General features: G+C 54.8%; 1 protein-coding gene across 1 annotated transcript in view; it reads left to right on the top strand.

Moving 5' to 3' along the window:
• cntnap2a (contactin associated protein 2a) overlaps positions 1-12,804 on the top strand; it is a 2,445,269-nt gene that overhangs the window by 2,045,895 nt on the left and 386,570 nt on the right. The window lies entirely within an intron of this gene.

Below are 12,804 nucleotides of genomic sequence, written 5' to 3'. Positions count from 1 at the left end.
GTGTGTGTTGATTGGTCTTGCAGTGTGTGAGTCAGTGTGTGTCCCTGCACCATTATATACTGATGTGTATATTATGACACTGTCAACAAAGCCTTTCACGCAAGCAGGCAAGGAAGCAGCGAGTTGTGAGGTTTCCGTATTTAGTGGCGTATTTCCACATCTTCAGTCTCCTCAATTGCCTCTGTATTCTTGTATTATATTCGCTTGGCAAGTTTCAAGAAGTCTGGGAAACCCATGGACCCACCAGTTATAGTGCTAAAGCTTTGTTAATATTGATTTAATGCACTGATTTATAACCCACCACATCCTCGGGGTTTGCTTATATGTAGCTGAATGCATTGTAGTTAAATGAATAAGTTGATGGTTTGAAACCAGCTTCCCAATATACTGTCAATTTCCCGAGTATTAACCCCTCCCCTACCCCCCATTCCAAAATGTATGCATTAGTCAAGTTTACGGCAGAATTGGGTGCAGCACCGCTTTTGCAATGCTCCGCCCCCTCCAAAGCGGTGTACTCAGAGAGTACGTCACATGATGTATCAACGGCCTCAGGACATTGCCTGAGGTCCCCCCCCCCGATGCTCCGTCCCCGACCGGCCGAGTTCCCAATGGCGTGGGTCTCTCATGGTCTCACCCATCGGGAACTCGGCGTGGCGGCTGCGGACTCAGTCCAGCGCCGCCACAGTCAGGGGAGGGGTGATCAATGGGCAGGGGGGTGACATTATTCGGGTTTGGGAGCACTGTTGGGAGGTGGTCCAGGGCGCGTGAGTCGGCCGAAGTGGGGGAGTATTTTGTGGTCCAGGTCCGCGAGCGGCCACCGTCACCGTGCGGATGCTTGGCCAAGGACCCGCCAATTCTCCAGGGCGTATCGACAGCTAGAGCCAGGTGTTCTACGCTGCTAGCCCCCAGCAAAATGGGGAATTAGTGGCCGTTTTGTGCCAGTCTTTCTGGTGTAAAATGCTACCGTTCCGACTGTGGCGTGGGGACATGGCCCCAGAATCGGAGAATCCAGCCCCATATACTTCACCATACCCTTACCTAAAATCTATGATAGAAATTAGAAATATATACACAAATCCACATGAAGCACTAGCCTCATTTCTCCTGCTTTGTACTTTTGTGAAATGATGACACAAGTAAATGACCCTCAGCACCCGCCACGTTTTGAAAAATTGGGCCATTAATGATGCTGCTTCCTTCTTGACAGTTTATTCACTTAGCTGAACAGTGAAAACCTTGTTGTGACATAAAGAACGGACCTCATAAGTAAAAGGAACAACCCGAGGCAACCACATTTAAAAGGCCCTGTATTTATGAAAAAGAAATATTTGTCAAAACCAAAGCTTTTATCCTTTAGCTTATTGTGGGTGTCAATGAAAAGTAAGCTGTACATCACTTTCAGGGCAATTATGTCATGTGTAAGAGACAAACGCCATGGCATTACTTTATATAAATCATACAAAGGTTTGCTGCATATTTTTAATGCAGATAGGACTGTTAGGCTGTCAATTATTGAAAACAGAATGTAGGGTCACAGCTCATAAGATTATCATTGATCTTTAATAATAGTTATCAAACCACGTTTAATCAATACAATCAATATTTCAGGTATTTTTGAATATGCATTGGTCTACAGCCTGTAATCTTCCCTTAACCCTCAACACACTTGCATACAGAGATTAATGAATCCCGAGCAGTGCTTACAAAGTAGTAATCTAATCAATTTGCTCATTGCACTCATAAACCAATGTCGCAAAACTCAAACAGTTCACAGCTGTCATTTGAACTTCAGTACTGGATTATCCTGGATATCTGGGGCGCGATTCTCCGATGTCGCGCCGCATCGGGAAAGCCGTCATGAACTCGGTCAAGTTCAACGACGGCGCGAAACGGCCCCGATCGCGATCGATTCTGGCCCCGGGAATGGGCTAGCATCGGGGCCACGAGGTTCACGGGGGGGCGTGACATCGAAAGCGTGTCATCAGCGAGCGACGCCCGAATGATGCCGCTCCGCGTCGTAAAAGGGCGCGATCCACGGAAACAAAGGAGGGAGGGAAATGTCGGAGCCACGGAGGGCCGCCCCGAGGTTCCGTGATACGGGCCTAGAGACCCTCCTCGATGAGGTGGAGCAGCGCAGGGGCATCGTCTGCCCAAGACGAGGGCATCGCCACCCTTCCAGCGTTGTGCGATGGGCCTGGCGTGAGGTGGGCACGGCAGTCAGTGCTGTGGGGCAGAACCCTCGGTCCGGGGAGCAGTGTCGAAAGAAGTTCCACAACCTCATCAGGGCTGCCAGGGTAAGTGCCACGAGGGTGTCCCTGTGTCACAACCATCCCCCCCTCATGTCCCTCATCACCCCCCCCCCCTCCCCCCATGGGCACGAGGGGGAGGGGGGCGAGAGTGAGTGGAGGGTGGTTAACAAAGTTGTCACAGACCCACATGAGCGCTGTAACCCCCTGGAGAGATTCCATGGTGTGGCTGCAACCTTCCCCCCAACCTGTGCCAATATCTGAACGCCTTGATGATACCTGCCTAATTGTGATACTCTATCTATGCCCCCCCCCCCACCTCCCCCAGCAGGACAAGACTGCTCGCAACAGCCGGGAGCGCAACAGAACTGGAGGGGGTTCACCCGTTATGCACCCCCTGACAGTGTTCGAGCAGAGGGCACTGGACCTTGCTGGGGGATCTGCCACCCGGGAGGTCATGCAATGCGAGGTTGGAGGTGCAGAACCAAGTGAGACAACCCCCCCAACCCCCTCCCCCCTCCCCCCCCCCCCCCCCAGCCCATCCTCCGTCCCCTCACACTCTACCCACTGGACCCCCCAATCCTCTGTCCCCTCACACTCCACCCACTGGACCCCCCATCCTCCATCCCCTCACACTCTACCCACTGGACCCCCCATCCTCCGTCCCCTCACACTCTACCCACTGGACCCCCTCATCCTCTGTCCCCTCACACTCCACCCACTGGACCCCCCATCCTCTGTCCCCTCACACTCTTCCCACTGGACCATCCTACGCCCGGCCGGGCGTGTCTAACTAACCCCGTATCATTCTGTTCCCCAGGGCCAACTGACGAACGTCCAGTGCAGTCTGGTGCCACACACAGGCGACAATCCACGACGACCACCGCACCCAGGGTCGCACGCCAGAGGGTGGCAGGAGGTCGGCCAGGAGTGCCATCCTCCAAATCCGGGACTCTCGAGCAGGACGTACAGAGGATGGGGATAGTGACGACTTTCATGGCTGTGCGTTGCCCGAAGGCCGGGCCATGAGACAGGACAGGACAGGGTCAGTGGACCCAGACACAGAGGACGGCGACGCAGTCAACGGACTCACCTGACGCTGAACCGTACATGGTCCGCGTGCGCCCTGCGCTGGGACATGACTGGGACCAGGACACTCCTGAATTTCTGACGGACGAGAACCTAGAGCTTGCGGCACTGCTGTCTCCCACACCATCCACCATCCCAGAGACACTCACCTCGGTTGGGCAATTAAGTGATGAGGCTCCTGGGTCATGGTCTGTGTGCACCACACAGCTGAGCCGGTACAGCAGGTGGAGGTTGGAGTAGCCGAGGGGCTGGACGGTCGGAGGGCAGCCCAGGCCCAGCATCCAGCTGGCGCCCAGATGTTTCCCGGGTTCCTGGATTTACTCGACCCACCTGGACAGCCGATGCATTTTGAAACCCAGGGGCACAATGACGGGATGAGGGCAATCTTCCAGCAGCTGCAGATGCAGTTAGAGGAGTCAAACCGCGTCCAGGAGCAGGGAGTGGTGCCGCTCATGGCAGCCACCTAGGCCGACACCGCACGGGTGGCGTCCGCAGTCGAGGCAGTGGGTCAAACGGTATCGGCCATGGGTCAGGTTATGCAAAGCGTTGGGCTTCACGTGCACGCGTCATCCATGGCCCAGGAGAGGGCTGCCCTCTCACAGGCAGCAATGCGCCAGAGCCAACATGACATTGCCGGCGCGCTACGGGCCCTGGCCTAGTCTCACCAGGTCATGGCCCAGTCCCAGCACACCATGGCACAATCCCAGCAGGCAATGGCACAGTCCCAGCAGGCCATGGCACAGTCCCAGCAGTTACTCGCAGAGAGCATCGACCGCCTGACACACGTGCTGGATGGCGTCGCGCACTCACAGGTTGAGGTCGCACAGTCCCTGGCAGGAATGTCTCACTCCCTGGACTCCGTCTCTGCAAACGTTCGGACCCTGATCGATACCATTGCAGGCCTCCAGGACTGGCAGCGCCAGGTGTTGGTGGGGCGATGGGGCACCGGGCTGCCCGAGGGAGGAGGAGGTTCCGGGGCCCATCCCATTAACTCCATCACGGGATGTCCCGGAATGCTCGGCCTGCCCCCGTCCTATTCCTGGTGCATCGGGTGGGCAGCAGGCAGAGCAGGGTGGCACCACGTCATCCGAAACGCCCGCGGAGCAGCCTGGCCCATCAAGGCCGGGTCGCCCCAGGAAACGAGTGCCGACGGGGAGACATGTCGCGGGGCGTGATTCTCAGCAGTCTGCCTCCACTCCTGCTGTACCACCTGGGGATTCACTTAGACGTAGTGGTAGGGCCCTAAGGCAATGAAGAGGGACACAGGGCAGAATTCTCTGCAAGGCCCGACGCTGTTGTGAAACCCGGAGAGGTTCACGACGGCTTCGGAGGCCGCTCCTCGCCCCCTAATCCCCCCCCCCCCCCCGAGGGGGGGGCTAGGAGGGCCATGCCGTAAGTCTCGGCCGTCAAGGCCCGGCCGCTGGCGTCAAGGCCCGGCGCGCCGAGGATGACGCGGCCGGCGCGCCTAATGACATCAGCCGCGTATGCGCGGTTGCCGTCTTCCCCTCCGCTGCCCCGCAAGATGTGGCGGCTTGATCTTGCGGGTCGGCGGAGGGGAAAGAGTGCGTCCCTTTGAGATACTGGCCCGACGATCGGTGGGCACCGATCGCGGGCCAGTCCCCTCCCGAGCACTGTCGTGGTGCTCACTCCCCTCTCCGCCCCCCACAAGCCACAAACCAGCTTTTGGCGCCATGTACATGCCGGCAGCGACCAGGTGTGGTTGCCGCCGGCGTGAACCGGTCGGGAACGGCAGGCCGTTCGGCCCATCCGGGTCGGAGAATCGCGGGTTGCCGTTTCTCCGAGTGATTCTCCGAGCGCCGTGTCGCAAAATGCGACACCCCATTTTGGGGGGGGTAGAAGAATCGCGGGGGGTGCCAGAGCGGCCCTCCCGCAATTCTCCCATCCGGCGTGGGAGCGGAGAATCGCACCCACAGAGAAAGTTGGCACGGGTGAAGGGCACAGTTTAGTTGTAGGGGCTAGGGCACCTGTACATAATATTCACCATTAAACTCACTGTTGCACCTAACTTGTAAGACTGTGTGATTATTCCGTTGCCACGGGGATCGTGATGGTGACCGAGTGTCGCTGGGGTTGACGAGCGGTGAAACTTCGGTGCCGGGTGTGCAGTCCCTCCCCCCCCCCCCCCCCCACAGTCGGACACCGTAGTCCTCAGCACTCCGACGCCAGCTACCCCACGCGGGCACGTGATGGAGTGTCCCTGACGAACTCAACAACCACCGAGATGGATGGTTCAGCTATTGCCATGACTCAGACTTTGTCTAACGATTCTGAGCTCACAGCTCATCACAGATTGGGCTGTCATCATTCAACATGGCACTGATCACACCCGCTGACACAGCCATTAATGTTGTGCCATACCATTGTGCCGCAGTGGTAAGGGTGATCTTGAAGTGGAGCAGTGTACGCGGAGCGGGGGTGCGCGGGGGGGGGGGGGGGGGGGGGGAGTTGTGTGCTGTCCGTCTGCACAACCTGCGATGCAGGTGGTAGTGTTCAGCAATGCCGTCACACGCGATGTGTGGATCTTGCAGCCACCAACGCGTTGCGTGCCCGCTGTCCTCGCCAGTGCCGTTATGCAGCCTCCTGGACATTTCCAGCACACGGGTCGTGTCTGTGTGCTGCGCCCAACGCACCACCAACCTCCTCAACCTCCTCCTATCCTCCTCCACCTCCTCCTCCTCCGTGTTGGCACCACTGCCAGTGGCTTCTCCCTCCGACTCCTCCACCAGGGCATCTCCCCTCTGCATTGCGATGTTGTGCAGCGCACAGCAGACCACAACAATGCGAGTGACCCTGTCGGGCTGGTACTGCAGGGCCCCTCCGGAGCGGTCCAGGCACTTGAATCTCATTTTCAGCAGACCAAAGCAGCGCTCCACCACACCCCTGGTTGCTGCATGGGCCTCATTGTAAAGGGTCTCCGCGTTGGTCTGAGGCCTCCGTATGGGCGTCATCAGCCAAGACCTCAGTGGATAACCTCTGTCGCCCAGCAACCAGCCCCTCAGCCGGGGGGGCCGTCCCTCAAACATAGCAGGGATGAATGACTGCGCAAGAATGTACGCATCATGCACACTCCCTGGGAACCTTGCGCACACGTGCATGATCTTCATGTGGGGGTCGAATACCACCTGGATGTTCATGGAGTATGTCCCCTTCCTGTTAGTGAACACTTCCCTGTTGCCTGCAGGCGGGCGCATGGTGACATGAACACCATCAATCACTCCCTGGACCATCGGTATCCCGGCCACGTTGGCAAATGCAGAGGCTCGTGCTTCTTGATTTGCTCAGTCCTCGGGAAAGTTTATGTAGCAGTCCGCAATGGCGAACAGGGCGTCGGTCACGTCCCGGATGCACCTTTGGACCGAAGCCTGCGATATCCTGGATAGGTCCCCACTCGGAGACTGGAAAGAAGCGGTAGCATAGAAGCTAAGTGCCACGGTCACCTTGACGGCAACCGGTATCGCGTGTCCTCCTCCCGTTCCACGTGGGGCGAGGTGCGCCACGAGGTGGCAGATATGTGCGACCATCTCTCTGCTGAACCGGAGTCTCCTCCTGCAGGTGATGTCCGGCAGTGTCTCGAAAGAGATCTGGTCACGGTACACCCTAGGCCTCGATTGTCGCCTCTGGCGCCACCATCAGCGTCTCCTCCTCCTCCTCCTCTCCCCCCCCCCCCCCCCCCCCCCCCCCCCCATGCTGCTCGACATCAGTGCCTGCATCCTGTGCCTTCCTCAGCGTTTGGGGGTCAATGTTCCCCTCGTCATCCCCCTGAACATGCCGGCCATGAGCGCCTGCGGCCTGTACGGCGACGACGGGCCACTCTGCGGCCATTCCCTCTGCTGCTGCAGCTGCCCCTGCATCCACTGTGGGATGTCGCTGTGGACGCTGCTGGATGTCCAACTGCAGTGCAGTGGCCCCAACCACTGCGGTGAACATCGGCGTTCGGTTCGAATACATTATGGTCACCTACAGAAGGGTGGTGGGGGGCAGAGAAACGACATGTTAGACGGAGGTTAGTCGACATCTCGGCAGCCGCCTGCCACGGGATATCTGTGTGTCAAGGTGGCCTGGTCGCGCTGCTGACACGCGGCCAGCCAAACCCCTGGTCACTTTCTGCGTCCAACGGGCAGTTAACAACACGTCCTCCTCACCGGTGTGTCAGTGCCCTGTGCCCATCAGCCACAGGGCAACGAGCGGCCGTGTCCTCGTCACAGTCCTGCCATGGCAGGGCGGCTGAGATGTTGCATCCGGGGGTGGACGACCCACTCCACTCACTCCCTCTACCCCTCCCCCCCACTACTCCCTCTCCCCCCTCCACTACTCCCTCTCCCCCTCCACAACTCCCTCTCTCCCTCTCCCCTCCACTACGCGCTCTCCCCCCTCCACTACTCCCTCTCTCCCCCCCCCACTACTCGCTCTCCCCCCCCCCCCCCCCCCCCCCCCCCCCCCCCCCCCCCCCACTACTCCCCCCCCCCCCCCCAACTGGCCGCTGCGTTCTCGGGGATGCCTTCCCCAGTTTGCGGAGACTCTGGGACGGTCCGCTCACCTCCTCACTGCTCGTCAGCCAGCACGACTGGCTGATGACTTTAAAAAGCAGGTGTGGACGGCGATGGCGTGAACTGGGGTCACGCCGTCTGGATTTCGGCTCATTCGGGCCGGAGAATAGCGGGGGTTCTGGAGAATCGCCATTTTGGATGCATTGGGCGATTCTCCGAGTTTTGGCGCGCAGAACATGATGGAACAGATTTGGCCGTTTGGGAGAATCGCGGGAGCGCGTCGGACCGGCGTCGCATGAAACACTGGCGCGGCCCGCTATTCTCCCAACCGGCGTGACATCGGAGCATCGCGCCCCTGTAGTCTGTAAAATGTATATAGGCCCTTTTGTTGAACATTTTATTTAGCTTTGGCATAATTGTCTGATGATAGGATGACAGTAGCGATACTAATGAGATTTCATGATAGCTGTATGAATGACGGTGTTAATTTATTAAGAAACAGTTTGTGGTTGATTACTGGGCATGTTTATGGCCAGTGTAAGTTATGGGCAGGATTTGCAGGAACCACCTAGGCTGGGGGCAGAAGTGGATTGGAACCGAAAATATTGCCCATGGCTGATGTGTCATTTTGCTTCCCCTGTTCCCAGCTGTGGCCATTTTCCTTGATGCGGGTTTAGGGTTGGCAGGGCTTATAAGGCGGGCACCGAATTAGACTTGTAAAGAGCCTTGTTAAAGATCCATTTGGAAAGCCAACTGGAATTCTACAAATGGCCTGCAGTTTCCCAACTTTAACTGGTTTGAGGTGGGCAGCGAGCGGCAGGCTAGGATGCCAGCACTCCAAGCAGGCTACATGCTCTCCCTGCCTACCTGATTGGGGATGCAGCCAAAGGGCGTCACATAGAAGGCTTTCCCTCCTCCTCCTTCTCCAGCCACCACCACCCTGCGGTGTCCTGGATCCCTTTTGTATTTTTGAATTAAGTTTTTTAAAATGCGGCTGAAATAAATTTTAAGTGGAAGCACTCTCCCATTTAATCCCTTTTGGTGCAATCAAGTGCTTCTCTGAAGTTGGAAGGCCTCTGATTAAATCACAAGCTTCAAAAGCATGCCCGCCGCACTTAATTGAACAGGGATCTATCTCCATACCAAATAAAGGGGTGCCACAGTCAAAATGCCAGCCAGTGACTTTCCCTGGGAGGAGGGGGGAGCATGCAGGACCCATAAACCATCCCAACTCCTGAGGCGAACTTCTCCCCTACCCAGCGAGGTGGGGGGTCCCGGCGTAGCGGAGTGGCGCCAAGCACTCCGGCGTCGGGCCTCCCCAAAGGTGCAGAATTCACCACACCTTTAGGGGCTAGGCCCGCACCGGAATGGCTCCCGCTCCGCCGACTGGCGGCAACGGCCTTTGGCGCCACACCGCCCGGTGTCGGGGCTGGCCGAAAGGCCTTCGCTGGTCGGCGTGAGTCCGTGCATGCGCCGGAGCGTCTCTTCCGCCTCCGCCATGGTGGAGGCCGTGGCGGCAGCAGAAGAAAAAGAGTTCCCCCACGGCACAGGCCCGCCCGCCGATCGGTGGGCCCCGATCACGGGCCAGGCCACCGTGGGGGCACCCCCGGGGCCCGCTCGCGCCGCCTGCTCCCGCCGGCACAGAGGTGGTTTAAACCACGTCGGCGAGAGAGGCCTGACAGCGGCGGGGCTTCGGCCCAGGTTAGGCGAATTGACCATGTTAATATTGTCCAAAGGTTAGGTGCGGGTTACGGGGATAGGAGTGGGGGGTTGGGCCTAGGTGGGGTGCTCTATCAGAGCTAGGGTTGGTGCAGACTTGATGGGCCGAATGGCCTCCTTCGGCACTGTAGGGATTCTATGATTCTATGAAATTGAAAACAGAATGGTCTCCAAGCTCTATCCATCTCTATAATGATCTAGCCTGCTCAGGGCTGTTCTCAAACCAACCTTTATGTTAATTGTCCCTCATTATCAATTTTTTCCTTGATCTAATGAAATAAATGGGTTTTTCAACATTTTGGGGTCACTAAATCTTTTTAAAATTAATTTAGCACTACCTGCCAAAAAACATCTCTATCTGGAATGCCCTTCTTTGCAAGCTTCGAGGACATCACACCTTCAGCTCATAGTTAACTAAGTCCCCCTGCTGTTTTATAGCTCTCTCTCATCTATGCTGACCTTTTTAAATGTAATAGCCTGCCTGCTTGTTTTAATTTCATTTATCCCATTGTCTACAGTTAAACTTTAATTCCTTGAACTAAAAATTATACACAAAACACAAACTATGCACTAGATATTCACAACAATATCCTCACTTGAAATTATTTGCTGAATGGGTTTTCTACAAAATAAATTGTAAATTTTAAAAACGCAAACAGTATATTCACAGAAGCTTAAAAATAGCTTGGAGACAATTTTAAGAAGTCAATAAGCATTCAAGCATTGAATTTCTCCACAACCTGAAAATAATAAACAATTAGTTAGCCTTAATATTTACAATCTAATTAAATTCAAATTAATTATTTTTACATCAATTAGCAACTAGAAGCACCTCACACCCATTCTATTTGAAAGGCATCAATGCATATTGTGGCTTTAAGCAACAAGTCAAAAAAGCATAGAGACACAGGACTGAATTTTCCTAACACAGTGGTGGCAGGCTTTGGAGACAGGGAAGCGGGTGGTCGGGAGGTGGTGGGCAGGAAAATAAGAGATGAGCCAGTGGGATAAGGGGGTGGCTCTGATACATTCCTGCCACAGGGTAACTTTCTCAGGGACAGACAGAAAGTACAGTCGGTTGCCATCCACAGAGGTAGGGAGCCAATTGAGATGATTAAGATCACATTTAGGGATGATTTTGCAGCTTCACTGGCATTTTGCTGCCGGTGAAGCTATACCCACTGCATGCACAGTCTGCCATCTAGAGGTAGCCTCCTTGCAGCAGGCTTCTGGGCAAGCAGTGTCAGTGGCAGGTGCCCAAAGAGAGACTCACAGGAAGGAAAGGCTGCATATAGGGCCCAAACATATGTGACCGGAGGAAATAGCTAACCTCTCAATTTCTAGTGTAGTTATACACCTCCGAAGGTGCTTCCCTGTGAAAGCATTCTTGTGGACCCCGACCTACTTTAACTGTGCCCATCTCTGCCCGTGAGGTTGCTGAGACTCCAGACCTGCTGTACCTCTGACAGACCGGGAAGCATTCAGAGGCCCTCCATCATTAATAGCTCATTGAGTGGGCAACCAATTAAGAGGCCACCTCTGAGAAGAATGTATCAGCGGGTACAATCTAGTGTGCTCAGGCTCCCATTTAGTCCTGGCATCCTGGTCCCGAAGACCATGGTTAAATTCAGCACACAGATAAAGGTTTGAACATTTGTGAAGTCAGCTAACTTTATAAGAAAAAACGTTGCAAGGCAGTGAGGTAGCAAAGTCTGCAAACAAGTTATTATTCAGGAGAAGGGTGTCATCAATCTCTCCCTCGATATCAGCAAAACTAAAGAGCTGGTCCTTGACTTCAGGAAGCAAAGTATCGTACACACCCTTTCTGTATCAGTGGTGCCGAGGTGGAGATGGTTGACAGCTTCAAATTCCTAGGTGTGCAAATCATCAACAATCTGTTCTGCTCCACACATGTTGACACTACGACCAAGAAAACACAACAGCGCCTGTATTTCCTCAGGAAATTAAGGAAAATTGGCATGTCGACATTTACTCTTATCCATTTTTACAGCACCATAAAAAGCATCCTATCTGGCTGCATCACAGCCTGGTATGGCAACTTCTTGGCCCAAGAATGTAAGTAACTACAGAGAGTCGTGAACACAACCCAGTCCATCATGCAAACCCACCTCCCATCTATTGACTCTGTCTAAACCTCTGGGTGGCACGTGGCGCAGTGGTTAGCACTGGGACTGCGGCGTTGAGGACCCGGGTTCGAATCCCGGCCCGGCTCACTGTCCATGTTTGCACATTCTCCCCGTGTCTGCATGGGTTTCACCCCCACAACCCAAAGATGTGTGGATTGGTCATGCTAAATTGCCCCTTAATTGGAAAAAAAAAATTGGGTACTCTAAATTAATTTTTTTTAAAAGACTCTGTCTACACCTCCCACTGCCTTTGTAAAGTGGACAGCCTTATCAAAGACCCTTCCCACTCGGGTTATTCTCTCCTCCAACTTGTTCCAATGGGCAGGAGATACAAAAGCCGGAGAACACGTACCAACAGCTTCTTCCCCACTGTTACCAGACTACTGAATGACCCTCTTATGAACTGAATTGATCTCTCCACGCATCTTCTCTACTGAACAGTACTACACGCCGTATGCTTCACCCGAAGTCTGCGTCTTTGTATTTATATTGTGTCTATCAGATGTCCTATGTTTTTTCATGTATGGAATGATCTGTCTGGATATACGCAAAACATTACTTTTCACTGTACCTTGGTACACGTGACAAGAAACCCAAATCTAAAACCAAGATCAAGCCACTTGGTCACTGATGTGAGAAATAGAGCATATTCATGGATTTTATCATAATTAAAACTTTATATATTGGCTGCGATTCAGCGGCCTCATCGTGCTCGATGTGGTGGCGGAGCAAGGCTGCTCGCAAGATTTGTGACACTCGAAACATCTCGGGAGATTCAACCGAATCATCACAATCTGAATCGCGCCCTCACCAGACACCTGATTTAAATATAAGTTTGTGGATTCACGCACATCCAGGTCTCAAACTGCCAGGGATTGGGCCCGGAGGGTCCTCACCAGGTAGAGGGGGAGTGAGGAGGGTTCCCGGGGGCCACCCCAAGTTGGGAGGTAAGGGGGGGGGGGGGGTCGAAAATGGCGGGGGATGGGGTGGTGCTGAAGGGGAAGGGGAAGATCGAGTGGCCTTCCAAAATGGTGCTGCTATCTGCTGGGAGCCTTTCCTGCAGAGAGAATCTCCCCAAGGCCAAAAAACGGCAAA

The sequence above is a fragment of the Scyliorhinus canicula genome, chromosome 5, assembly GCF_902713615.1.
Source record: "Scyliorhinus canicula chromosome 5, sScyCan1.1, whole genome shotgun sequence".
Taxonomy (NCBI): domain Eukaryota; kingdom Metazoa; phylum Chordata; class Chondrichthyes; order Carcharhiniformes; family Scyliorhinidae; genus Scyliorhinus; species Scyliorhinus canicula.
Note: the sequence above shows the minus strand (reverse complement) of the source record. Positions and strands in the feature narration are given on the sequence as shown.